The sequence below is a fragment of the Pleurodeles waltl genome, chromosome 1_2 (genome assembly GCF_031143425.1).
Source record: "Pleurodeles waltl isolate 20211129_DDA chromosome 1_2, aPleWal1.hap1.20221129, whole genome shotgun sequence".
NCBI lineage: Eukaryota > Metazoa > Chordata > Amphibia > Caudata > Salamandridae > Pleurodeles > Pleurodeles waltl.
The window spans coordinates 1,027,558,754-1,027,586,447 of record NC_090437.1 but is presented as its reverse complement, the minus strand read 5'-3'; the positions used below and the strand labels follow the sequence as shown (position 1 = coordinate 1,027,586,447).

The 27,694-nt window shown below is 43.7% G+C and overlaps 1 protein-coding gene across 3 annotated transcripts in view; it reads left to right on the top strand.

Moving 5' to 3' along the window:
- Positions 1-27,694, top strand: part of LOC138247579 (toll-like receptor 6) — a 90,938-nt gene that overhangs the window by 27,380 nt on the left and 35,864 nt on the right. For 2 of the 3 annotated variants that reach the window (XR_011194586.1, XR_011194585.1), the window contains exon 2: positions 20,897-21,138. The gene's annotated coding sequence lies outside the window, so the exon portion shown is untranslated. Of the gene's footprint in view, positions 1-20,896; positions 21,139-27,694 lie in introns of those variants that run through there. The other variant, XM_069202104.1, reaches the window with a different exon arrangement.

Sequence of the window (27,694 nt, the reverse complement as noted above, 5' to 3'; positions counted from 1 at the left end):
AAACATACACCTCAAAGTTTGGTGTTGAAAGGTAATGTTGGTGATGGCTAAAATTAGGGCATGCATACATATTCTTGCTCCTGTGTTTGCCCAAATTAATTCAGACAGCAGGACATTAAGGGAGTTGAAAAGCGTACTAGTAAATGCAATATTGAGAAATATGTCGATTTTTAGAATATTCAAAATAGTTAGTAGATCATTTCAGCCCATCATTACCAACTGAAGCTTCCTGCACATCCCAGTCTTGGATTTAAAGCTGTGATACAGCGAAAGTATTTCAGTGATATTGTGTTAGTCTTGTACATTTCTTCATAATATCCCAGGTATAAATCCTCCAGCAGACAAGTTAAAGGGCCGGTGCAAAACCTCTCACTCCTCAATGTGCACTTTTGAGACCGGCTCTGAATTAGACCAACTGACTGAGTTCTGACACTACTCATATACTTTTATAGTTTGAAGTATAAGGACATAAGAAGGTAAATGGCTCAGCCACACATAAAAGTAGCGCAAGTTAATTTGGTGTTTTGACCCATCCTGTCTGCATTCCCAGAAGACCATGCATTAAGTGTGATGATTTGTGATAGTAAATCCATAACCAAAACAAGAGTTATGAAGACATTCAGGCCCATATTTATACTTTTTTAGTGCCGCATTTGCGTCATTTTTTGACGCAAAAGCAGCGCAAATTTGCAAAATACAATTGTGTTTTGGAAGTTTGTGCTGTTTTTGCGTAAACAATGACGCAAATGCCGTGCTAAAAAGTATAAATATGGGCTACAGTAGTTCTGCCTGGTCCCCCAGCCGCTCTCCAATACTTCGGAGGTTGTTTGATCCATGCATACTCTGGAAAATAGCAGCAGAACGTGTATTGTCACCCAAAGCATGGAGCTCCAAATATGTTAACTACATATTCATAGAATCAATACTTTTTTGCTTTTTTTGGTTTTGTCACCAATGCTGTGGGAGAGTAGATCATCTTCATTATATTACTGAACAGCTAACAGAGGGTATAAATTTAGTAAGGGAGCGTGTTCCGTGATAAAGCCTGACTGATCCTTTTTTAAAAACGGATGGTGATATTTATATCAGTATTCCTAATTGATACAGGAAACAAACCACATATGTGAGGACTTTAATTAGGTTGTAGTCTCAGTATTAATAACCATTCTAATGCTGTATTTGGCTAGCCTAAATTTTCTTGCTTCCTGCCTTACAGAAAACAAACAGTTGCAGAATAAGGGAGGAAGAGGAAGCCTGACAAAACAACACACTAAACCCATTCTCTAGAAAGCTCTCCTAGTTAAGTGATTAGGGGCCAGATGTATCATCAAGGCCATTTGCGATTCGGAAATAGCGATTTTTAAGATATTGCTATTTCCGACTCGCAAAGTGCCATGTATCACATTTGCGAATCGGTAATAGCGATTAATTAAAAATCGCAAATGCTATTACCGATTCGCAAATTGCGATACCGGCCCCATTCGCACCTATGGGCTCGTTTGCCCGTATCTGCTAATTTTTTGCATTTCCAAAATTGCAATTTCTGAACCAGAAATCGCAATTTTGGAAATGCAAAACTCCAGGGTGCTGGGGGCCTAAGGCCCCCTCTGCTGAACCCCAGCAATTGTTTTGGGGACATGTAAGGTGCACACATGCCAAAAGGGCATGTGTGCTTTACATGTACAATTTAAAAATGCATTTTAAATGCATTGTTAAATTTTGCACATGGTTACCACCAAGTTCAACTTTGTGATAAATAGCGATTCCTAAATGCCAAAATCGCATTTAGGAATTGCTTCATACATGTGCTAAGGAATCGCAAATAAGGAATCCTTATTTGCGATTTCTAATTTAGAGAGTCGCAATTTGCGACTCTCTAAACAGTGTCGCAATTATAAGGAATCGCTATTTTAGCGATTCCTTAAAATTGTGTTCAGAATGTATTTCATACATTCTGAAATGCCATTTTGCATTCGCAAACGGGCATTCGCACCGTTTGCGAATGCAAAATGCTTTCATACATCTGGCCCTAGATTCCTTCATTGGCGTTTGCAGTTCCAGTGATTTATATGGTGAATAAGACTGATGAAGTGAACATTGAGGCAGAATTGCTTCTATCTCCAACTGTGTCTCGGTCCCTGCGTAAAACAGCATGCAAGTGACTATAATCCTTTTTGGTAAGATATATCCTCCCTCAGTAGAGTTTAACATTGTAGTAATTTTAGTGAATACCTGTTTCTCTTACTAACCTATGCTAGCCCCTATCCCTTTATCATTAGCACAGTAGTTACAGAATAGAAACTCTTAGAAGGATATTGACTAAGCTTGATGAATTTACTGGCAAAATCCAAGATGACCCCTTTGTCTTCTCTCCTAATGAATGTCTTGCGTCCCGTTGGTGAAAGAGATAAAGAAGAACTGGAGGAGGATCATTTAGACAGCCAGACTCTGCAGTAGGGCTTCAGTGACTGTTCATGGGTCACAGGGCTGCTTAAAATTTAGCCCCCCCTCAACGAAACTCCCTCCACCAAGTAGACAGTAAAACAGTCACAGCACAGCTAACCTTCAATTCCAGCCTCTCAATAAAAAAATCAATGTGTCAAAGCATGTCCCTGCAAAAGTGCGTGTAGGTGCATCCCTTGTTTCTTCTTTAAGCATTGCTTGCCAGCATCTGCCTCAAGCATGCATGACGGACAAAGGGCGCCATGTATGTTGCTGAAGAAAAAACCATGACAATTCTTCAGCAATTTCCACCAGCCCTTACTTAACCCGGAAGCACTCTCCCCAGGCTCCTGATTTCCATGGTACCTCACAAATCTGCTGTCAGATTCAGCGACTTCCACAATGAAGCATTACTGCATACCAGCACATCTAATTGGGATGAAGCATATTAGATGTGTGTGCAAATCCTACATCCTGTAGTATGTCAGAGTTACCCTTCAGCAGTGCACAAGGAGTCATGACTCCATAATTCAAACCCCTCCAATAAACCCAAGCTCACTCGCTTTGGGGACAAATGTTGTAAGGAGGTTCCGACTCTCAAAAATGATAACAGGGACATTGTGAAAGGAGACCTAAACTCAGTGCAGCCGGCATTCCTCCAACAGCTACAGGGAGTGTAGGAAAGTACCCTCTTTTTGGATGGTTACCCCCACTTTATGCCTGCTGTCAGTATGCTTAGACTGTTTTCACTGGGATCCTGCTAACCAGGACTCCAGTGACTGTGCTTTCTCCCTCTAAATTTGGTTGCCTAGGACTTTGCACACCCCACAATTGGCATACTGGTGCCCCCTTATAAGTCCCTAGTATATGGTACATAGGTACCCAGGGCATTGGGGCACCATGGTGTTCCGCATGGGTTCCAGCATGTATTATGTCACCCATGGAAGCCCATGCAAAATGTTTCTGCAGGGCTGCCATTGCAGCCTACGTGAAAAGGTTCATGCACCCTTTCACAATAGGCCACTGCAAGTCACCCCTATGGTAGGCCCTCCTAGCCCAGAGGACAAGGTGCAGGTCCCTGTGTGCATGAGCAGAAGTGCCTCTACGAACTCGTTTCATTTCACTGGATTTCTTAAGTGTGATCACATCCCAAGCAACCATCAGGGAGGCAGAGAATTCACTGTTGAAACTTGTGCCCCTTGTGTGCCTTACAGATGAGAATCAAGATGGCACCCACCACACTACAATTAGGCTGAGAGATGGACAGTGCTACTGAATCAGCACTCCCATAGAGTCACCGACTGAGCTGAGACTCACGCCTGATGCATGATTAGAGTTGAAGAAAAGGGATTCAGAGAGGTCAATGGTACCCCATGTACATGGGACGAATGCAAGTAGCCAGGTAAAAAGGAGAAACTACATGGATGGGGCAACATCAGACTTATCTCTGTTAAGACACCGGTGAGCGAAAATGAACCCGCACTCCCCCATACTCAATAGGCAGTTGTAGAATGGGCATTGTTAGAAATGGGGTCTCAAGTTGGCAGTCAGTTTACACCCTATCCAAGTAGGGACCCTCACTCTAGTCAAGGTAAGGGAGATACCCAGCTCAGATAACCCCTGGTCACTCCCTTGGTAGCTTGGCATGAACAGTCAAGCTTTTTTCAGAAGCAATGTGTAAAACATTTGCACATAAGGCACAATAATACAGTGAAAACACTACAAAAAGACACCACATCAGTTTTAGAAAAATAGCCAATATTTTTCTGTGTAAAACAAGACCAAAACGAGAAACATCCAACAGTTATAAAGATATGAATTTTGCAAGAATGACTTAAAAATACAGTTCGTTGAAGTCAACAACAAATCCAACAGTCCAGGCCGGTCGCTGCACTGCGAGCCAGATATGGTGTCTTGAAGACCTGCAAACAGTACCTTGGAAACGTAGGGCGTAGTGCTCCTTGCAATGAGATCTGGAGTGCAGCGTTGCTGGCGTCTGCAAGCATCGGCAGGGGTCGGTGCAGGAGGTCGGTGCAGGAGTTGTCAGGCCCTTGAAGTCACATGTGTTGAGGATCGAACTTTGGGCTGATGACAAATTCAGGAGCACTGGCGTTGATGGCATCAGGGCTGTGGTACGAAGCAGGACAATGTGACGTACGGTGCCCACACATCACGGTGCAGGCAGCGGCTCGATGACGGCATCCTGCACCATCAGTGAGACCAGGGCTGCGGTGTGAAGAGGGGCGGTGTGAAGAGGGGTGGTGTGACAAGTGGAGTCTCCAAGTTGCGGTGCAGACAGCGTCGTAGTTGTTACTGAAGCGCTGTCATCGGTAGGCCCAAGGCGGCAGCATGATGCGGGTCGGGCTTCGTGCAGCGGCCACGGGTCACGGTGCAGACAGGGGCGTCTGTAGACGATGCTGGAGTCGATGGTGCTTGCATCGGTAGACCAGGGCTGTGGTGCACAACGGGACGGTACTTCGTGTACCTCATGAGCGGTGTCCTCTGGCCACGGTGCAGGCATCTGCATCAGTGTCAGCATAGAGCGGCGGCATCGGAGATACCAAGGCTGTAGTGTGAGCAAGGCGATGCGGAGTGCGGGGCCCACAAGTCACGGTGCAAGCAGTGGCTCAGTGACGGCATCAGGTGGCGGTGAGACAAGGGTTGCGGTGCGAAGCAGGGCATGGCTCTATGCAGCAACTTCAGGTCACGGTGCAGGCAGCAGCGTCGTTGATGGCATTGTGGTGGTTTTTCTCCTGTTGCAGCACAAAACACACAGTTCCCAGTGCTGTAGGCAGATGAACTTGAAGTCTTTGATATCCCTGACTCTTCCAACAGGAGGCAAGCTCTATCTACTTCAAGACCTTGTAGAAACTTCCCAAGCAGTATACACAGCAAAGTCCAGTCTTTCTCCTCTTTAAGGCAGAAGCAGAAACTGCAGGCCAACACAGCAAAGCACACACAGAAAAGGGACAAAAAACTTCCTCCAGCTCTTCTCCTTGGCAGCGGTTCCTCTTGATCCAGAAGTGTTCTAAAAGTCTGGGGTTTTGGGTCCACTACTTATACTCAGTTTTGCCTTTGAAGTAGGTAAACTTCAGAGGAAAGTCTCTGTTGTTCACAAGTTCCTGCCTTGCCCAGGCCTGGCCTCAGTCACACTCTAGGGGGTCAGAGACTGCATTATGTGAGGACAGGCACATTTCTTTCAGGTGCTGGTGTCATCTCCTCCCTCTCCACTCTAGCCCAGGAGACTCATCAGGATATGCAGTACACACCCCAGCTCCCTTTGTGTCACTGTCTAGAGGGAATTCACAAACAGCCCAACTGTCAGTCTGACCCAGAAGTGGATTCCACAGGCAGGCAGAGGCACAGAATGGTTAAGCAAGAAAGTGGCCACTTTCTAAAAGTGGCATTTTCAAACAGACAATCTAAAAACCAAAAGATGTATTTTTAAACTGTGAGCTCAGAGACCCCCAAACGCCACATCGCTGTCTGCTCCCAATGGGAAACTGCACTTAAAAGACATTTAAAGGCAGTCCCCTTGTTAACCTATGGGAGAGATAGGCCTTGCAATAGTGAAAAACGAATTTGGCAATATTTCACAATCAGGACATGTAAAATACACCAATACATGTCCTACTTTTTAAATACACTGCCCATGGGACTACCTTAGGGGTGATGTATATGTAGTAAAAGGGAAGGTTTGGGCCTGGAAAGTGGGTACACTTGCCAGGTTGAATTGGCAGTGCAAAACTGCACACACAGACACTGCAGGGGCAGGTCTGAGACATATTTACAGGGCTTCTCGTGTGGGTGGCACAATCAGTGTTGCAGGCCCACTAGTAGCATTTGATTTACAGGCCCTGGACACCTCTGGTGCACTTTACTAGGGGCCTACCAGTAAATCAAATATGCCAATCAGGGTTAAACCAATCTAATTTACATAGAGAGCACTTGCACTTTAGCACTGATCAGCAGTGGTAAAGTACACACAGACAATAAACCAGCAGAAACAGAGTCCAGCATACCATAAAAACAGACGGTCAGAATATAAAAAGACAGGGAGAAATACACCAAGAGATGCCAGGTCTAACAGGCATGAACAGTGGCACAAAGACTGGCAGCAGCCCTGGATGGAGGCAGATTGATCCCTTGAAAAGGCTATTGCATAGAGAAAGACAGGTGAGCTCTTTTCCTTGTTGCATGAAAGATACATATCTATAACCATATAAGACTCTGGTGTTGTATCTCATTTACGTTCTTCTGTGTTGGGGGCAAACACATAGAACAGTTAGAATCAGCTGTACAGTGAAAGAGCGAATTGACTCAAAGTTTCAGCTGGCCTAAGGGAAAGCAAAAGTGACAAAACCCCAAAATATAAAGGACCTCCCTGGATGACAAAAGGACCAGCAACAACAGACAGAAGGAATAGATAAAGGTTAATCAAGAAACCATGATGGACTAGAAATAGACCCACAGGTAGATATGGCTTCACAAGAGGGGATATACATCATTTAATTGATGAATTCAGAAAGGAACTACCTTCCATTTGCTAAGATGTTACCCAAACTATTTCTGATATACACAAATTGATTCAGAAAGTATGAATGAGGTGAAATAGAAGTCAGAGAATTAGAAAGAAGATTTCAGTTTCCAATGGCCTAATGGATAATGGTGAAATAGATTGTGTCATAGTAACCATAGGAGATGATAAGGTGACCTAGAATAATAAGAGCAAGACAAGTTTTGCTTCTTACTTAACCCAACAGCACTTCTGATAGAACTAGATCGAACAATCAGTCTTCGGTCCATATCAAGTTGAGAATAAATTATTTCAAGAAAAAGGAAGAGCCATTAAAAGCAGCCATAGAAAGACCTCATATTCAGAGGATCAACAATTGTTTTTATTTTCAAGATGTTTTTGCCTAGGCCTTAGCGAACAGGAAATCTGTAAAGATCGCAACAGATCATCTGCAGGCTCAAACAAATACCATATACATGGGGATACCCAATAACAATGCATTTTCACCTAAATAAGAAACCATATGAGTGTCTACCAGAGAAGAAGAAATGAAAATCCTTATCCTGACAGGAGATCTGGAAGGTCTGATTAATGGAGGTAAAGAACAGTTGAAGACAACAATCTAGGAGTGCAAGAAGATAGGAGCTGTCAAAAAGCAGTTACAAGGAACTGAAGGGGACAAGGTGCTTTCTGACCAATAAAGGGCAAAACAGTTCTGTAGGGGTTTTATAGAAGCAGGGAAACAACAAAAATAATAGAGATGTATCTTGAAAGTGAAACAGCTTGTGTTATTCGATGCCTATATAAAACATTATCTAAAAATACCCGGTTAAACTATAAATTACTCAGAGGAATTGAACTGTGAGTTTTCCTAAAGTGCCTTGATTCTGATCTGGTGGTATGCCTTAATTTGGCATTATGTACACCATATAAAGTGAATTACTACAAAAAACTGTTAATATAGTGCCTAACCCCTGTATCCTTTTGAGCAATATATTGCTGGAGAGGATGTGGAGACAAGGGGGTAATATATTTACCTGTGGTGAGACTGCACAAATTCAGTTTTTTGGAATGAGGTACAACTCATTATTAGAGATATTACCAATACCAAGCTGCCAATGGAGCCTCAAACATTTCTGCTGTTAGATGGAGGAGGAAGGTCTTGATCCACTCTCCTCAGCTAATGGTAAATTGATTACACATTTACTGTTGGCAGCACAATTGACAGTTGCACAAAACAAATTAAGCGCTGTAACCACCTGCCATGGTGATGTGGTAGAATCAAGCATGGCCCTTTCATGTGCTGGAGAAAGTAATTCCAAATACTAGCAGATCAGATGTTCTTTTTTTAAAAGACTTGTATCTCTTTTATGACGTATGTTAAAAGAACTGAGGTAGGAACAAGATCACCATGTTTACTGGAATTGATGAGGATGGCAGGGATGTACACTTCTGAATGAACAGTGAGTGAAGTAGATGGATTAGAAGGAGGATGTGACGCAAAGGCCCGTTCTGATTGGAATCCTAAGAGAGAATATTATTGTTATATGTTTGATGATCTATCCAAATTACTGATTACTACACAGCAAGACTGTTTGCAAAAGATACATAAGTAATGCATGCCAATCATAAATACAGTTGTTAAATAACTTTAGGCAGAAGAGCATCAGGTGTTCCTGTCTTGAAGGGTGTGGCCCATTTTTATGGTAAGGATTTAGACAAACAAGAAGGATATGTATATATATATATATATATATATATATATATATATATATATATATATATACATATATACATTATTATGATAATATTATTGATACTTACACATCCCAAATAGCCAATAGCTGTTCTGTTTTGGAGCTGCAACAGCTTGACCAACGGCCAACCCACCAGGCAATGCATATATTGGATCACATCTATGCAAGAGCAGGATTGATTACTGTGGGTGTTGATGAGGAGGTTTTATTGTTTTATGGTTTGACCATAAGGTGATACCCTTCCGCCTGCATATGGCAGGAGGCACACATCCATCGCAACCACTAAAATGTTCTATCCTGCCTAGGCAAAATTGGACAAAACAAGACTAAGGGATAGTTTAGAATGTTCCAAACCAGATATTCAGTCTAATATCAATGTTAGCAACGCTAATAATTAGTTCAATTCCTGGACCGTAGGGACCCTAGATGAGGTGTTACCACTTAAAAACATGATTACACTTCGTAAACAGCTGTCAGCTGCCTGGTATTCTCAAGAATTGACTCAGGCAAAAAGGAAACGTAAAAGGCTAGAAAGGATTTGGAGACAAGATTATTTTGAGGCAGAGAAAGAAGCTTATAAAATAGAACTTAGAATATATAATGGGCCTGTGAAATCCTCTAGGTGCAGCAGTTATCATAACAACATTTTTTCTGCAAACAATTTTTTGTGGTCTACAGCTCTCTGGGAGAAACGTATACAGCATCCACACAAGGCTTCTCCGACACAAATGCTTTGCTCAGAACTGGCGGATTTCTTTCAGAATAGAATTTCTTTAATTTTATCATTATTGACCAGCACAGTGGAATCTGAAGATAGACTGGATTAAGGTGCTCATCATTTTAATTGTTGGGCAGATTTTAGAATTATCACAGTGGAGGACGTGATATCTAAATTTTTATGATCAAGTCAAGCTCTCCTCTCGACGTTTGTCCTATTAGGATTTTTAAAAAACTAGCTCCTTTTTCGTCTCCTTTGATAACTAATATGTATAATAACTCTGTAGAGAGGGGTACCTGCTTTTTGTAAATCAGCATTAATTACTCCCCCAGTAAAATAGGAGACTCTAGACCCTAGCATTTCATCTAATTATCAACCTATTTCTCTTCTTCCGCTTTTTGCAAAAATCCCGGAGAGCTGGGTAATTAGACAGCTTATCTTCTTACAGTGAGGAAAATGGTGCATTTAATTATCACCAATCTGGTTTCAGATCCTGCCTTAGCACTGAAACTGTACTTAGGGTGGCTGCCAATGACATTCGTATGATCTTGGATGGAGGAAGTTCAGCTGCACTCATCCTCCTTGATTTGTAAGCCACCTTTGATACAGTTTTTCATGCTATTTTACTGAAAAGGTTACTTGCTGTCAGTTTGAGAGACAAGCCACGGAGGGGGTTTGATTTCCCTCTTAAAATTAGAACTCAGGCTATCCAAATGGCAAAATTTCACTCAGATTTTAAAGATATTGCATGTGGTGTTCCTCATTGGTCTGCTCTTGTTCCCACTATTTGTAATAAATATGTTGCTCCTTTGGCAAATTTGATTGCCTATTTTAGCTTAAAATTTTATGGCTATTGAGATGATACCCAAATAATCATCCACATGGAGGGCAACATTTCCCAACTCCAGGAGAAGTTCAAAGGCTGTTTGATCACGGTAGCTAGCTGGATGAATGCCAGTTCTGTCCTGCTAAATTCAGATAAAACTAAGGTTTTGATATTTGGTAATTCTCCGATCTGGTTCTCTCTGTGGTGGCCCCAGTTGTTAGTAGAATCTCTGGAACCATCATCCACTGCTCCCGATCTGGGTGTGCTATTTGATAGCAAACTCTCATTTGAGTATCAGATTAATAAATGAATGTCTATGCGCCTCCTGCAAATGAAACAACTAAAAAAAGATCCTCCCTTTTACTCCTCAACATTCTTGACAGTTGTTGGTGCAAGGTCTGATTTTAAACAGACCGGACTACTGCAGTGCTCTCTATGTTGGACTTCCGGATTACCTTATAAACACATTACAACTTAAAAAGAATGCAGCAGCTAGTATGATTTTTTGAAGAAGTAAGTTTGACAGTGTCTCATCTTTATTTGTCCAGTTACGCTGGCTCCCTATTCATATGAGATTCAAGGCCCTTTGTATGGTCCATCAGGCATTTTACCCAGTGGCATTGTCTGCGTGTACATGTATATATATATGTATGTGTATATATATATATATATATATATATGTATATATATATATATATATATATATATATAAAGAGGAGAATTGTCCTGACAAGCGTGTTGTGGCGCACTTATTTCACCGGTGGTGCTGATTGAAGGCAGGACGTCCGTATTTCAAAAGAAGGGGATTTCTCTTTCACTTTGTCAAGAGAAAAGAACCGCACTCCGTCGTTGTGCAATTAATAATTAAACTTTTATTCCATTTGTGGGATTACAAACAAACAAGACAGGAATCCCCTGATGCGTTTCGGTCACACCGGACCTTGTTCACAGGTGTTTCCTGTGTGCTCATTTAGCGCGGAGTGCTGTTCTTTTCTCTTGACAAAGTGAAAGAGAAATCCCCTTCTTTTGATATATATATATATATATATATATATATATATATGATAAGTTAAACAATACATTTCTCCCAGACTGCTTCGCTTGACCTCTGCCTGTCTGATCATAGAGCCTAAATACCAGAGAGCAAGATTGGGAGGACGGGTTTCTTCTGTGGTTACAGCTTAGGCATGGAACAAACTGCCACGCAGTTACATTTAGAGACAAATATATTACAATTTTACAGGGTTCTAAAAACCCTTTGTTACATAGGCTTTGCCTGCAGCTATTGAGCATGCAAGTTGCTGTATAGATTGTATTACTTAGGATAAATATTTGCTCTATAAAACTAAAAAACATAATATGGATAGTACATGTTTTTCCTCAATAAGTGGACTCATTGAAACTGAAAGGTAAGTTTAGACAAAATTAGCTTCAAGCAGGAAACAGATTTGCTAGACATAGAGTGCTTTAGCAATTACGGATATTTCATTCAGTACTGTAGATTACCTAAAGTTGATTGTTAAAAAACTTCCAGTATGATCAAAATTGTGTCATCAGTAGTTCAAAAGATTTGAGCCTAAACAGTCTCTCCTTGGGTCTTTCACTAGTTGCATGTGCATAATTTAAATTGTTTATATGTTTTTTTTAAAGTTGCCATAGCTTACAGGCTTCTAGTGCTAGAGAAACACAACATATTGTGAAACCCAATCTTTAACAAATAAGTCAGTTAATTACATCAACCGGAGGGGCATGCAATTCTGGGACCATTTGGAAGGGTAGAATCCATTTCCATGTAGAAAGGTAGCTGGATAGTGATGTAGACTAAATTGTGGTAGAGTCCCTCATGTCACAAAAGTCATCAAAATGTGACAGTTTAAGCTTTGTGTTAATCAAAGCACTAATGGTTTGCAACGTAGAAGCTGCACTGACATGCAATTTAATTGTGCATTTGTTTACATTGCAGAATTCGACTTAGGTGGTATTTGAATTAAATCACATGCTGGAAGGATTAAACTGATAATATAATGTAATTTAGACTATAGATTAACAGAATGTATTGAAACATTCTCTGATATATATAGTGAAATGTATTAACAAAGCTTTCTTGTTTAAAATGAAATGTATTCATCATATTAATGAAGTATTATTAATGTTGGATTCACAAGTTTGCATATTCTATGTGTTTTTTTAACATATTAATTGAACGTATTGTTGTAATTCTTTTGGTTAGCCTAAGTGAGGCCTGTTGAAACTTACATTTCGTGACTATGATTGAGTCATGTTTTAACCGCGAGTTTTTTTTTAGACTGCGTTCCCATGAGAAGACTAGTTTTTGGTTTTAGGACCCATTGTTTAGACATAGAGAGACTGTATTGTAGTGTCCTTGATTGCAGGACATTGTGGAACATGGAGTGAAATCATATACAATTGTTTCTAACTTACGTGGAGTCACACCTATGGAGAATGTTCCCATGATAGCATTGGAAAAAAACGTAGAAGCTTCAACTTGGAGTCGTGTGATCGATTACTATTGAATGATGGCCTTTCATCATAACATGGACTGAGATCTTTGGTGAATCAGAGGCCCCTATTTATACTTTTTTCAGCGCCGCCTTTGCGTCATTTTCTGAAGCAAAAGCGGAGCAAAGGTACAAAATAGAATTGTATTTTGTAAGTTTGTGCCGCTTTTGCTTAAAAAAGCGGCACAAATTCGGCACTAAAAAAGTATAAATATGGGCCAGAATGTTTTATGAACTTTAAAGTACTGTTGATCAGTTGGATTTGGGGGTAGATCTCCAGCGTTCCAGAATCCTTGTTGATGAAGAGTCCCTGTATGCTGTGCCCTCTGAGAGAGGTATCTTCCTCTCTGCTTTTGCACTTCATGATGCCCTTTAAGACTTTCCAATCCCCTTCAAAACACTCTTGATCGAGCTTCTGACATACTGAAGCTTTCCCTTTTTACCTATCTATTGTCCACCTTAGCTAGTAAGCTGCAGTCAAGATAATCTTTTTCCAAATTATTTTTGTCCTTTTTGTGCTTTATGTCTTCTGTTCGCATGCCCCCCCAATCCCCCTCCACACACATGTATTTCCCTGATTTGGTTAGTTGTAGGGTTTCTCCATGCCCAGCTAAAATTTATGACTCTGCTAAATTCAGTTGATTGATGATTGCTAATCCTGAACAATGCTTAATTTCTGTATCTCAGATATTTCTTTTTTTAATATGTATTGTTCTTTTTGAATGCCTAATATTGTTAATGTTAGTTTGTCTGAACTTATTTCATCACCTTGGAGAGCCCTTGGTGATTATGTATCTTTAGAATTTGGCCTTGCGAATTATCTACATGACTTTGAGCTTGAGTTTCTAATAAATCTATTAACCTTATTCCCAACTGGAGTTTTCCTTCCATAGCCACTTTGGTCATGGTGTGTAAATTAATTGAGTTTGTATTGAATTTGTGTCAGTGGTTCTGCCACACTGCTTACTGAGTCCAATGTTTCATCAGCCTCAAAGGGCATTGATTTCTGCAAACGACGAAAATGTTCAAGCAGTTTTGGTAGCAGAATGATTGTTTGTCATATAAGGGGGAAGAACCATTCCTGTGTAGTGTTAGGGAGGCAGAATTCACCTCATGCAATTGCCCAGTCTTCAGGGTAGACCTCTGTCCCATGGTTTGTTCTGAAGATTGATGAAGTTCCAGTGTCATGCCTACAAGTGACAGATATGTGAACATTAATAGGGTTTTGCTCGTGCATTGCTTTTGGTGCGTTTTGCTGAAAAATTTTAGTGGTTCTTGTTGTTGATGGGTCTGTTGTGGCTTAAGGTACCGGGTTAACTCACAACTGTAGAAGACACTTGGTTAAATTATTGTCTGCAGTGAGGTACCCGTCATGAGACATTGTTGACAGTACCATTAGTTTTTCTTGAGTGAGTGTGAGTTAGTTGTTGGTGTCAAGTGAATTCTGAGGTCACATGGAGGAGCGGTATCAACCAGAGTGAGAAATGCTGGTCAAGTTTCACTCATTGTATAATTGTGAAAACTAAAGTCGGAAAGTATAAGCCTAAACAGCATTAAAGTGTTTGAGTTCCTACCCATAGTGCGCAGACAGGTTGTTTGTTTTTGCTTATAGTATTTTGCATTAGGTGTGTGTGAGCATGGTGTGGCCAAGAAAGCGATCAGAACAGATGCCTAAAACCCAGCTCCGCTTCAGGGCCGATAATTATCCTTTTGTAATTGCCCCATCCAGACCTCCAGTCAGTTAGAAATGAGGGCCCCCAAGCCTACAATCACCTGGTGTTCTTCTGACAGCGCTGGCCCACCGCGCGTCATGCGGTGAACAGACAAGAGCAGCCACCCCTTGCAGCTGTGAGCTGCGTGGTGAGAGCTTGATGCTGGCCCTTGGGGCAGAGTGTCGGGGACGCAGACACCTGCGTGAGATCCCAGCGACCCCGGGCTGCGGCCTGTGAACATCGGCACGGACGGAGAGCTCGCAGAGATGGTGGTGCCGACACCTACCGCAAGAGGCTGAGCGCCACGGTGGCTGGGGACAGGGCCTCATCTGAGGTCGAAGAGAGGAAACAGTGCCGCGCTGCAGAACACGGTGAGCAGGTTGGGTGCCTGTCAGGGGAGCTGGCTGCTACTGTCTTCAGCCCTGAATAGGGCTATGAGAAGCAGCGCGGACCACCTGTGGTACAGCACGCTTTGCCTTCAACCTGACCCTGAAGCATTTAATAAGACACGACTGGAGGAGCAATTACGGACCACCGCGCCGCATACAATAAAGGAGCTGTGATCCCCTAACAGGGGATGGATGCCAATGTAACTTCACTCTGAGATTGAACGTTAATCTAGTCTGCCTCCTCTAAGCACACACTGATAATCTCTTGATCGTGGTCCGTCCCACTGAACCACTGTGCTGCAGGCCCACAGAGAGGCTTGAATACACCCAGCACCATCACGAATAGCACTGACCGTGAAGCATTGTCAGGGTGCCATCTTGCCTCAGATCAACATGGGTTGTCCAAAGCAGAAAAAGAGATAGATACATCAAGTGCACTGGCTCGTAGATATGTAATCCAGCATGAAGGTTGCCAATAACTGTGCTACGAGGAGGGGGACTTCAGGATGCAGCCATCCCTGGGGAGACAAGATATTGAGACATTATCCCTGCTCTTTGAGCCAAGGTCATCGTGGTCCCCAGGGTCTGGGTGCACTGCCCCCTGGAGCCCCCAGCCCAACAGTCCTTTTGGCGTGGGCCCTGACTCATAGCGGTGACCCCCAACTACTGACTGGTGCCGCTTAAGTGAATCTGCCCATCCTCCCTGAGTGTCATCAACCTGAGAACACCACCAAGAATGTGGCTCTTGGTCTCGCTGTGGTTTTCCCGGGCCCAAGATCCGGCACTACCGCGCACCTTGATGTCAGCCACACCCACCAGACACCACAATGGTGAAATCTTAAACCTGAAAACTCTCCATGGTCTTGGATGGGACTTTGCCTGAATCTGCTGCAGCCTCCAAGGAAGCACGTCACTCTCCAACAGATGAACACCACACTTCATGCTCACTGTATAAAGTTTGAGAAGATCGTGCAAGCTATCCTGGACACTAAAACAACCCAAGAGACCAAAATCAACACTGTATCGCAGGAAGTCAATTTACTACATGCGGATCACCGTAAATTGGCTGACAGAGAGGATGACACTGAGTCGTCCCTAGCAACTATGCAACCAACGGTCCAGGACTTACAGACTCAGATGTCGCAGCTGCATGTGTAAGTACACTTGCTCCACCGCAGGGCAGAAGGCAGAGAGGGATGATCGAACTATGTCTGCTTGCTAGGGTTCCCGGAATGCACGGAAGATCCTAATGCTGAACTCTCACTCTCGAGCAATGGTTGAAGAATACAGTGCTGACGAAAAAAGTGCCTACTTTTCTCTTGATAGAAAGGGCACATTGGATACTGGGTAGACTGCCACCACCTGGTGATCCGCCTCGACCATTAATAGCCCGTCTCCTCAACTATCGAGATCGTGATCTAATCCTCCAGTGCTTCCGGACCAAAGGCCCATGGTTATTTGAAAACACCAGCATCACAGCTTATCCCGATTACACAACGGAAGTGCAATGCAAAAGAAACTCATATGTTAATGTTAAACAACATATCCGCACAACATCAGATATGCACTCCTATTTCTAGCACGACTGGGTGGTGGACGAGGAGAAGACCCTTATCTTCTCACCTTCAGAGGATGTATGGATGTGGCTGCATGCCAAAGGCTTAGCACGATCAACCAACGAGGAGCTCATGTCACAGGGGTGGCTGACCCCCTTCCCACCTTGATGCAAGCAGAGATCTGGAGCCAGGACATGCCCAACGAAGGCTCAAGCAACAGAGGACCAAGCTAAGGCACTACTTGAAGGAACTCATACATTGCCCTCCATGAAGATCGCATTTCGGACACTGACCCGTCCCTGGGTCACTCCAGTGACACGACTATTAACTCCACAAAGGGGCCAGATGTTACTCCACCCATGGCAGATGACCTCTAACTCTATCTCACCTTCTAGTGCTGCCCGATGTCTTAATGAACATGGCTTTTCTTCACGGAGGAGGAAGAGGTGCCACACTTGGCACAGGAGCCAGTGCATAGTTGTGTCAAGACATGTAGAGGCCTTTGCAAGACTAGTGATCCTGCGTGGTCCTACTTGCAGAATCCTGACTTAAACCAAGACTTGGCAAACTTATTGCAAATAACTGGCACACTTGCACAGAGGGATCCTGGCAGTTCTTCTGCAAACTCATGAGGACCCTTGATCCCTGGAGATCTGGGTCAGTGGGGGCAAATGTTCTTGATTGGGGCCGGATTGGCCCAGGGTACCCCACTTGAACACTCACCCCACCCCCCACATGGCTCTCCGAATGGATACATTTCAACCCTTCAATGATTTTAGTTCCTATTGTGATAATGTCGGGGTTTTTGGCTATGGGCCCGGTGGCCATCAGTCGGGAGGGCTATTGTTACTAAGGTTTTCTATGTTCTTTTACCATTCCCACTACAGACACTGGGTGGATTGACGAGGAAGGGTAATCGGGGTATATGAATGCTCCTGTCCTTAATTGTGGCAGCATATCAGATATCAGACACACATACCAGGCATACAAAATACTGTGAACGTCTGCATCTCTACAAGAGTAATGCATTATAATATGTTAACATGGAAAGTGAGGGACATGGCGACACACATCAAACGTCACCGGATACTTACATTTCTGAAACGTCACCATACACACATAGCGATACTCCAGGAAATGCACCTCATAGACAGGGAATTCCAAAGACTCAAAACTAAATGGAGGTGGCATACATATGACACATCATCAGCAGCATTTGCCAGGGTTTTTTTAGTCTGTGTGGCCCCTGAAACCCCCTACATTGTGGAGCGGCTTACTACAGAAAAAGAGGTTGAATATGTATCAGGGGAAAGTTCAATGGACGGTACACCCCTAGCACTAGCTGGCATATACGGGCCAAACTCGAGAGACAGAGAATTTCTGACATCTTTCACGCCTATACTCTTCCAGGATCCTGCCATTACCTGCTTATGGGGGGGGCGACTTTAACTGTGTGCCCTGTATAGATTTAGGCAGACCCCACCCACCTCTTCTGAGTACACCCAGCAAAATGATGTATCAGGGGCTCCACTCCTCGATGTCAGATAGAGGTCTGCACAATATATGGCACCTAAGACACCCCCAGGAGTGGGAATGCTCCTTCTATTCCCCAGTACATAGACTACACACTAGAATAGACTTGATTCCTAGACCTGTTCACCTGGCCCAAGAAGTTATGCAAGTGGAGTATCTGGACAGGATGCTGTCTGACCATTGTCCACTACAGGTAAACTTACAGTGGGGCAGACCACACACGAATGCGGCACCCAACACCTGAAACACTAACTGACTCTCCATTTCGTCAGGAGCTGGCAGACTGCATTTCTCGATATTTTGAACTGAATAAGGCAAGGGCCTCATCACGGGCCATGGAGTGGGATGCCCACAAAGTGGTCGTGTGGGGCCCCTGCCTCTCGGCTTCTGGGGGAGTCTAACGCGTCCTGACGTGTGAGTTGACTTTGTTAGAGACTGCCTTGTGCACATTGAAATGGAAAGTTGCTTGAGGTAGCTCACACCCTGATATGCTCCGAGATTTAGGCACCCGACAAAGGGCTGTGGATTCACGCTTGCACAGACATGACTACCACCATTACCTCACAAGTCTCCACGCAGAGGGGGACTGTTCTGGTAGATTGTTGGCATGGCTGACCCGCAGTGAGAAACACCACACACCCAAAGGTGCCATTATACTGTACTCTGGTATCATAGTTAACACCCAAACATCCAATAATGAGGCCTTTCATGATTATTACCACAGGCTTTGTGCGACAGAGCCTGAGCCCGGTCCTGCTCAGTTAGCTGCTTTCTTAGATAACCTTTCCCTGACCCGACTCACCCCACTACAGAAACTAGACCTTGACAAACCCATTAGTCTTGACGAGGTCCGGATCGCGCTGTGCCAATCAGCTTGAAACAAAGCACCTGGTACTGACGAGTTGCCAGCAGAGTGCTATTCTACATTCTTGACTTACCCAACCACTCTTGGAAGTGCTGCATGAAGCAAAGATGCCGGGCCACCTCTTTGACTCTCAACGCAAGGCACTCATAGTGGTATTGCCAAAACCGGGTTGCGACCCCCAGGATGTGTGCTCTTATAGGCCTCTGTCATTACTTAACTTGGATTATAAACTGTTGGGCATAGTGTTTGCCAATAGATTGCTCCCATTGATTAGCCAGCTGATTCATGGGTATCAATCGGGCTTCATTCCAGGACGCAATACTTTCTTGAACATCAGTTAACCTGCTCTTATCGAGTGGAGCACCTTGTGGGGATCATGAAAAAGTAGCAATATCTTTGGACATAGAAAAGGCCTTCAATACTCTCGGATGGCCCTACTTAAAGGAGACACTGCGCAGCATGGGCTTCGGCCCTGGGCTTTCGGACCGGATTAGCATACTGTACTCTAATTCCACAGCCTGCGTGAAAACGGGACACGTTGTCCCAATAGTTTCCCCATCTGCCATGGCACTGGACAAGGTTGGCGCTTTCAACACTCTTGTTTGCGATAGAAATCGAATCCTTAACCTCTCACCTGCGCCTCCATGCACAGCAATGCGGGATCCCAGCTCTGGGCATAGTTCACATCATCTCCCTTTACGCTGATGATGCATTAATATACCTGTGCAGAAGCACATCCTCCTTACCGGGAGTGATGCAACTAATAGATGCTTTCGGGGGCTCCTTACCACTGTCACCCTTGGGACATGTGGCAATCACCAGGATCTTAATACTCCCCAGACCGTTATATTTTTTTACTGCATTACCAGTGGTCCTGCTCCACTCATTCTTCCGCTCACTGCATGGTCTGATGCTAGAACTACTGTGGGGAAATACCCGACACTGTGTTGCCCTAAACACCGCGCATCATTCTCTTGACGAAGGGTCCTGGCTATGCCCAAATTTGAGTTGTACTATGCGGCGACAAAGCTGCAATGGCCGCTTCGCTGGCTACAGACCTCCCCCACAGCATAGAGAGCAATGGTACTCATAGGTTGGGTCAGATAGAGGTATTGACATGGTTGACAGATCGCACATGTCCTCCTCTTCACAGAAGCAATTTAATGTTTGATGAACACAGCCCGAGTCTGTTGGCACAGATTCGTACATAGCAGGGGCCCAACACTGTCCTACTCATCCAGGATCCCGTTGCTTAGTATACAGGGGCAAGAGAATTGTACACACATCAGAATCTGACACTCTTCTGTGTGAGCCACTCACCGGAATTCCAGGTTTTTCCAATGGGGTGATGACAATTCCCGAATCATGGTGAGGACTAACGTGACCGCGATGGAGAGTACATCGCCCTCTTGCAAATCCTCCAGGGGAAGGTGGTTTTGAGAAGAGACAAAGAGAAAATATCAGCTTCTGCTTCATGGACTGCAGAATCAGACTGCTGGACCCTGAACTGCGTGTCGTGTTAGGCGGCCGGACTTCTGATTTCTCAAACTACTGGGTTCTTGGTTTTTAGGATTCTGGGCTGCAAAATAATTACTTTATTAATACTTTGAATTTGCATAAACGATTGCAAAATGTAAGTTATTGTTCACACATTGTGCATATGTTTCTATAATGCTGAACAAGCCTCTTCCTCTTTTTACAATACGTTCAGAGTCTCTGAAGCAATGTCCAAACTCAAAAACAATTAACTTGAGTAAGGAGCTTCTTTGCATTCAGGCGTAATTTCTTGCCAATAATAGTTTTGATAAACTTGCTCTATTTCTGATCTCCTAATTCTCAGAGGCAAGCTTGTTACAGGAAATACGTCTTTCCTTTATGCATGTTTAGCGGTATCTTGGATTTCCACCCAAACTATAAATCATGCTAGTTCTTATTGTCATAAAGTATTTTGTTTCATTTAAGCGATTAATCATTCTTTACCTTGGAATGAAGTTATTTGCTTGAAAATTTCAGAAAACCCCAAACTGTTTTTTTTCACCTTTCTTATTTTCTCTCTTTTACAGGAAATATGGGATCGTAGCCAGAAGATGGAAGAGGAGAGCCGGGACTTCACAGGAAGACAACCGGACAGTTAGGATCACTGGAACTTGATTATAGGAATGCTGGAACTTGACTGGAAGCTTGTGGGAGAACGAGGAACATTGGAAATTGGCTGAGGCAGGCTAGAGGACAAGCAATGTGACTTGCACTGAAACTCTACTGGAAACAGGCTGGAGGACAAGGAACTTGACTTGACTGGAAACAGGTGAGTAGAGCAATAGGTACGAAGCCAAGCCAGGCCTCAGACTCACAAGCATCCTTAAAAAAGCAAATGTGGACGTGTACTTTTTTGCAGTTGATTTCTTGTTAAGGAAATTAGAAATTATCCTTCTGATTGTGGCACATGTTTTGCCAGTTACAGTTGCCACAAGTTTGGCAGCTGGAATACAATGTGTATACTCAACAAGCATTGGTTATAATAAATGAGACATTTAACAAGCACTGGTTATTGCAAACTTGATATTCAAGGATGTAATGAATATATCTACCAGCATCTTACTGTAATCAAGCTCTTGGATGTGCTAGTGTACCCACAACAGTCCAATCCCCCCCAAAGGCCAACGTGCTGGGCGTGGTTTCAAAGGATTTAACAGATTAAATTGTTGCACCAAACGAGGGGCATGAACAAAAGATGTGGGTTCTCAAGAACGCTCGCAAGGATCATATCCTTTCCAGTCTGTCAGATAATGCAATATACCATGGATTTGCTTAGCCTCTAAAATGCGACGTACCTTGTATTTCTAATGCTCAGTGACAATGACTGGAGGGTGTGGGGAGTCTGGTCTGGTGTTTGGGTGGTAGGGTTTTAACAGAGATACATGATATACTGGGAGTATCGTATATTTGGGAGGTAGTTTCAGCTTCATCGTAACTGGTCCTAAGACTTGTGTGATCTTTAATAGTCCTAGGTAACATGGTTGCAGTTTTCTGGAACCTGCTAAGGTAATGTTAGAAGTAGGGAGCCACACTAAATCTCCAATTTGGTATGTGGGTTTAGGGCTTTTGTGTTTGTCAGCTTGTAATTTCATTTGGGTCTTGTGTTTAGCTACCTTGTTTTTCACTTTCCATTGGATGTCCTGTAAAGTCTTTAATCATTCAGTGACGGAGGGGACTGAAGGGGTTAAGTCTGGGAGGGGTACCAGGATTTTACGGGGATAGGTGCCAGTGAAAAAATAATGGTGAGCACTCGAACCCTGAGTGGATCAAGTTATTAAATGTGAATTCTGCCAATGGTAGGTGTAGGAAGCTGGTGTGAGCACCTATGGTCTTATCACCTTATACCAGGTCCAGGTATCCCCTATTAGCGAGGTGTAGTTAGTGTCTAGGAAGCCAGGGCTCTCTAGAGGTAGCTATGGATGAGCAGCCAAGACTTAGCTAGGAGACGTGCAATGCTTATGCAATACCACTGTAGTCACTCAGCTCTTACACACATGAAAGAACCACACAGTGTTACAAAAATAAAGTTATTTTATTTTGGTAACACAAATACTTAAATACTGTATAGGTAATACCCCAGCTGGAGGTAAGTAAACACACTATTATGTACCCATTAGGAGTAAGTGATTATCATAAAAAACAATAGAAAACAGTGGAAAGAATAGCAAATACGGAAGACCCGGGGGGCAAACAATATACTAAATAAGTGGAATGCGAAAGTTGGGCCCCCACCCAAGGAAGTGGAATCGGGGAGCTGGAAGAACTAGGCACCCCAAAAGGTAAGTATCAGAGTGCCCCCCAGCAACCAGGAGAAAAGATGTAAGTATCTGGTTCTCCCAAACCCACCAAAAGGACTTCAGAAGAGGATTTTGCAAGACCCAGACAAGACTGCAAGAAACCAAAGGTGGATCCTGGTAGAGGAAGACCTGTAAAGGAAGGGGACCAAGTCCAGTTCGCGTTGGAGTGTCCAATTGTGGCAGTAGCCACTACCCACCCGTCTGTGGCTGCAGGACCAGGTCGACAGTGGACGAAGACAGTCAGTAGTGCAACCCCGCTCAGCAGAAGGGTTCCTAAAGTGATGCAGTCAGTGTCCCACATCAGAATGTGAGTTGCAGTCAGTGAGTGATGTGGCAAAAACCACCAACAAGCCTTGGCAAAGGCAAGAGTTGTGGAGGAAGAAATGCAGGGCTGCCGGGGACCAGCAAGGTCCAGGGGGACTCAACCCATGGCGGGGAGTCCCGGGTGACACTCAGCAGTGAGGAGAGTCACAGGAAAAGAAGGCAGCCCCCACAGGTAACCTACAGGCAGCAAGAACAGGAGTCAAAGTGAGGCCTACGCAGCACACCTAGAAAGGAGTCCCATGTCGCAGGAGAAGTATGCAGAGGGCTATGCATCACAGGGAAGAGAGTTGGGCGCTGGGGCTACAGCGTACAGTCTGAAGACTCGTCACTCTCAGAGGATGCACAGCTGAGGAAATGTTGGTGTTGCTAGAAGGAGCCAGAGAAACAATGTTGCAGTGCAGAGCCATCGCTGTAGCTGCAGATTGTCAGTTCCTAGAGGGTCCAGTTGCAGTTCCAGTGGCCAGAAGATGAAGTAAATGATGCAGAGGAGTCCTGCTGGAATCTTGCACATCAAATCTGAGGACCCACCCAAGAGGGAGACCCTAAATAGCCCAGGAAGGGGGATTGGTCACCTAACAGAGTGACCACCTATCAGGAGGGGGCTGTGATGTCACCTGCCTGTCCTGGCTACTCAGATGCTCCCAGAGGCCTCTTGCCACCTTGGATTCAAGATGGCAGAATCAAGTGGCCACCTGGAGGAGCTCTAGGCACAACCCTTGAGGTGGTGATGGACAGGAGAGTGGTTACTCCCCTTTCCATTGTCCAGTTTCACGCCAGAGCAGGCTCCAGAGGTCCCTGGTTTGGTGCAAACTGGTTTATGCAAGGAGGGCACCAAATGTGCCCTTCAAAGCATACTAGTGGCTTGGGGAGGCTACCCCTCCCAAGCCATTTAACACCTATTCCCAAAGGGAGACGGTGTTAATCCCCTCTCCCAAAGGAAATCCTTTGTTCTCCCTTCCTGGGCTTGACAACTGGCAACAGTATTAGGGTAGGATTCCTACATGTTTGGTACCAAACATTCCCAGGTTCGGAGTTACCATTATGTAGCTGGACATTGGTAGTGACCTGTGTCCAGTGCACAGGTAAAATGGCTTTCCCCCACTTAGGAAGTCCAGGAAAATGGAGCTGGAGTTCATAGGGGCACCTCTGCTCATGGGGTGCCCTCATACACAGGTACTTGACCCTGCCCTCTAGGCTAGGAGGGCCTGCCATGGGGTGACTTACAGTGACCTGGTACAGTGACCTGTAATGAAAGGGTTCATGCACCTTTTTACACAGGCTGCAATGTCAAGCCTGCAGACACATTTTGTATGGGCTTCCATGGGTGGCATAATTCATGCTGCAGCCCATGGGGATCCCCTGGTTTCCCAATGCCCTGGGTACCTAGGTATGATATACTAGGGACTTACATGGGGGCACCATGCCAATTGTGGGGTGTACTAAGTAAGGAACAACAAAGTTTAGAGAGAGAGAGAGCACAGTCACTGGGGTCCTAGTTAACAGGATCCCAGTGAACACAGCCAGAACACACTGACATCAGGCAAAACGTGGGGGTGACCATGCCAAAAGGAGGGTACTTTCCTACAGTAGGGCTTGGTCCCAAGTCCCTGTTAGTGTGGACAGGAGGCACCTGAGCAGTTTTTCTAATGTCTGGTTAACTTTCTCCATGTGACCGTCTGTTTGAGAGTGGTAGCAGTCGATAGGTTTATTTCTATGCCAAGTGAAGAACAAAAGGCCTTCCAGAATCTTGATGTGAATTGACTTACACGATCAGAGATAATTTTCGTGGGCAAGCCGTGGAGTTTGACTATATGGTGTAGGAACGGAGTGCTAAGCTGTTTTGCTTTCACTAATGACCGAGCTGACAAAAATCTCTGGAATGCACTTCTTAGTTTAAAGAAGACTTTATTATTACATCTCCACGAGGTTCCTGACAGAGGGGATTAGTAGGTTGGAGACACACGTTTAAAAATAGTCACAGCAATGAAAGGAAAACATATCAAAGTGATTCTCAGCTGCAATGTACACAACAAATATATGTGATTATATTATAGCATAACTGCCAAGCAAAGAATAAAGTCAAAATTCATCACCGTAGGGCCTATCACCGCTCTTCATCTTTCTCATGCCAGCAAGTTGATGACCCATGTTCAACTGCGAGAAAGAGTTTTTTCCACCCTCACAGGAGGTCAGGCAGTTGATGTCCACTCCTGACTGAAGTCTCGGAAAAATTCCCCTCGCTTCTGCCCAGGGACACCTTTTATAGATTAAATAATGAAAAAGCCATCTGAAAGGGCCTTCCCTCTAATATTCAAAACATTCTGGCTACTGTAGGTCAGAGTTGGAAGAAACAACGCTGAAAGTTGGCCAAATATTCAAGGCTCTCTCTCCCAAGGCCAAGTCCTTCCCTGCACTAAAGAAAAACACGAAATATGTGCTTCCTTCCTTCCTGCTATCGTGTTCGGTGAGAGAAAATCCGAAAAACACAAGCTTAGTTTATCATGTGGAAAAACACAGCTCATCTGCAATGTCTCAACTGCAATGTCTAATGCCACGATAAAGCCAATAGACAGCTAAACTGAATACAAAATGTAATGTCCAACGCCATGTTAAAGCCAATAGGCAGCTAAACTGAATACAAAATGTAATGTGCTACTGGTAAACATTGAACAACTAATTTGCACAGTGGCGAAACACAGAGTCAGTGGTCAAACATACTTAATTTCATTACATCTCCACTCTCTGACCAATGACTTTAGTTAACTTTTCTCTTATTTCAAAGAAAAAAAAAACATTATAAGCAAATCAGGTTCGCATTGTATACAGCAACATAATGTAATGATAAAAGCAATCGATGTAAAGCCATGGAAGTGGATTAACCTATTGATCTTATAAACTTTAAAATCAGACACACCTACAACGAAAAGAATGGACTGATTGAATAGTTTCTCTAATATAGTAAGTTGATGAAGAATTAGATGGAAACATCAGGAGTTCTAATCATGAAAAGGTACACGGTCCACCTGAAAGGTTTGCTGGAATGTAAGTGAAAGTCAGTTTTCCACATGAAAAACAGACAGCTAACTGGCAATGTTGCTTAGTTCCAGTGGAAGAATGTAATCAAACAAGTTGACAGAACATCCATGGTATTCTATATTGATCCCATGTAGAACTTGAACCGGAGGCGCAAGTTGCGCAAAATTGATTCATGGGTTTTGTATTTTAATCAATCAGGTTCAGGTTGGGGGTGCGGTCCCTCCCCCGACCCCACACGCAAACTCCCAAAGGGAGACCACACAGCACACTCATGGTCCGTGGCGAGTCGTAATAGGATCTGCAAAAGAAAAAATTATGACTTTTCTTGCAAATAACATTTGTCATTTGAAATGTGCTCTCCTTTTTCCTTTCCTTGTTTTATAATCAATAGACGTTATTGGGGCCCTTTGCTATCATTTCTGCAGGTTCTGGAGGGCATTTGGGGATTCAACACACACCTTAGTACTGAGGTTTTTATCTGCTGCACCACAGCTTCCCTTTCCTTGCACTGCCAGAAGGGCTGCAGCAGATTCCTTCCTTACCAAACCTCCATTCACTGCACTTATGACAAGTTGGGCAATTCTGTCTCCAATCTGTATGAATGAATCAGATTCTCTACTAGTTATCAGAATAACTTTGATTTCTCCTTGGTAACCTGCATCAATCACTCCCCCTAAATCCTGATCAATTTGCCATATCTGTCCTGGTAACTTTCCTCTCCCAAAGTGACCTTTGACTGATTGTGGGACAGATCTCTGTTGTGTGTGCTGACAAATAGGACATTGCAAAATCACAGTTTTTATCAAATCTAGGGGAATGTGCATCTCTCTAACCTCTGTCCACCTGTAAGTGGCTTTTTCTCCCAGATGTCCACATTTCTAGTGAGCCCACTTAGCCATCCCCACCAAGTCAGAATTCTGGGTTGACACTTCTGCCTCTGCACTTTTGTCTTTGATGTCTGCAAGGGAATTGAACCAGCATTCTAATGAGTCAATGGGACAATTAACATATATGACTTTACTCTGTTTTAACATTTCCCAAATTTCCTGCCATAACTCTTTGCTCCTCATCTCCTTTAAATGAATGAACCAGTTATGTGAAAGCCATGTGGAAAGCCAAATGGCTAATCTATTGGCAGTGAACCAAGAATAAGTGTAAAAATGACACGTCTCAGGCAGCTCTTGCTTGAAAGTCTGACACACATTGTACGACTTTTCAGTAACTGGATTGTATAACGCTGCTTTCCAAAGTCTTTTAGTATCCATGTATTTCAATGAACCATTAGCAAACCAAACATGCTTCCTATCCTCAGGGGACAAGATTTCAAATGGTGCACTCAATTTTACTGGTGACTCTTTTACCTGTGGTACTCCCTACACCCTCTCCTCATCCTGTAAAGGGGCTTGTATCACCTGTTCATTTAGGGCTGCAGTGCCTGTCGGTCCTACTCGAGCCCTGTCTTGTATGTACCAGATCCAAAGTATGATACTAGCCTCTTGTGCCTGTCCTATACTGTGAGATTTAGGTGAACGCATCACCCACTGCATGAATGATATTTCAGATTTTAGAATTACATTATAATTTTATGTAATTTGCTCAGTATTCACTAGAGCCTAATAACAAGTCAAAAGCTGTTTTTCAAAAGGAGTATAGCGCTCCATAAAGTCA